The 1,720-nt window shown below is 37.7% G+C and overlaps 1 non-coding gene across 1 annotated transcript; it reads left to right on the top strand.

The window, feature by feature from the left end:
* Window positions 1-1,113: 1,113 nt before the first annotated feature.
* On the top strand, window positions 1,114-1,221 carry LOC113253097 (U6 spliceosomal RNA). The gene has a single exon (XR_003315238.1). It is a non-coding gene; the product is annotated as a U6 spliceosomal RNA (small nuclear RNA).
* The last annotated feature ends 499 nt before the right edge of the window (window positions 1,222-1,720 follow it).

Below are 1,720 nucleotides of genomic sequence, written 5' to 3'. Positions count from 1 at the left end.
GGCCATGGAAAGCAATGGTTCTTGTCACTAGAAGAGGACAATCTAGCAAAAGCTGGGAGGTCAATTTTTGCAGAGATGTTTCAGAGGGGTCTCGAGCACTTGAATAAGAGATTGAGTAGATGACTTTTAAAATACAGTTCTGAGAATCTGTGATTCTTAAGGGATCTGGAAGGGCTTAGATGATCTTCCCGAGGTGGCTAAATCAGAATGAGGCCTGGCTAGTCTGGGCAGTGTAGCCGCCTTGGTAATTAAGAGTGACCACGATGATGACATATTCATGCTGTGATGTAGCTAGTTTTAATTTATTTTTATTTTGAAGAATAATATAAGATCCATGGATGCATTTTCATTATAGGAAAATTAAAATACTATCAAAGCATATAGAGTAAAAGTAAAGTCTTCTTTCTACTGTCCCCCTTGCTCCTCTTTCTGCCCCACCCTCCATTTCATAGGGCTCCCCCACTTTAATTCCACCCATTGAGACAGTGACTCCACCTTTCATTCCTCATCCTTCCATCCTTCTTTTCACTAATATCTGTGCCTATATGTGTTCATATATATTTAGTTTTTCAAAAACCATGAATGGGATCGTACTATAAATACTATTCATTCGTTTTTTCATTTAGCACCAATTGTGAAAGTACATATAAATGAACATTGGGTGATACATATAAATAAATGCTCTTCATTTTAAAAGCCACTTTCTTTTCAAGGCTGTGTTGTGTTCCATAGCATAGCTATAACATGATGGTTAGATGACTTACAGGCATTTCCATTGTATTCACCTTGTTGCTATTATAAACAGTGCCTCAGTGGACAGCCTTATGGATACATCTGTGTGCCCAAGTGCAAGTATTTTGGTGGGATAGCTTTTGCAGGTTTTCTGAAGTAGAATTGCTCAACTAACAGGATGCACTTTGTAAATTCTGATGAATTACATCAGCCCTCTTCCAGAATATTGAACCGGTTTCTATTTTCACCAGCAGGAAAGAAAGTGACCATTTCATCACACTGTTTGTGAAATAATATTGAAGAAAACCAGAATATGTCACTCCAAAATATGCCTCTTTGACATAAAAATTAGTTGGAGCTGAGGGCAATTAAGAAGGAGCAGTGCTTGCTTTGGCAAGCACATAAACTAAAATTGGAATAACATAGTGAAGATCAGCATGGCCCTGGCACAAGGATGACACGCAAATTCGTGAAGCATTAAAAAAAAAAAAAAAAAAAAAAGGAAGGAGCAAAGCTCCCCTTTGTCTGCCTAGAGGTGGGATACAAACTCTCCTTTCATAAGAGACAGAGTCCTATCAGCTCAGAGACGGAAGCGGAGGAATCTGCAAACAAACCTTACTTCATTAGTTTCCTCCATATATTTACCTTCTCGAAGTTCACCTCCTGCAGCGGCCTAAAACTCGGGCTGGTCATTTCTTTTCAAATTATTGTCTTTAGTTGAAGATGCTATAGAAGCTGAAATCCTGGGCTGCCCCTTTGAGTACCTCTAAGTCTCTCCCATGAGATGTGCTCTGCATGTGTTTATAAACTGGTTTTCTCTTATTAATTTGTCTTCTTGTTAAAGAGCCCCAACTTGAAAACTTAAGATGGGTGGAGGTAAATTTTCACCTTCCCTACAATATATTAACAATCTTTTATTTTTTTGTCCATCTATTAGGTAAAAATGTATTCTAGTTGTTTTAATTTAAATTCGTATGATTACCAATAA

Source organism: Ursus arctos, unplaced genomic scaffold (assembly GCF_023065955.2).
Source record: "Ursus arctos isolate Adak ecotype North America unplaced genomic scaffold, UrsArc2.0 scaffold_6, whole genome shotgun sequence".
In the NCBI taxonomy this organism is placed as follows: Eukaryota; Metazoa; Chordata; class Mammalia; order Carnivora; family Ursidae; genus Ursus; species Ursus arctos.
Note: the sequence above shows the minus strand (reverse complement) of the source record. Positions and strands in the feature narration are given on the sequence as shown.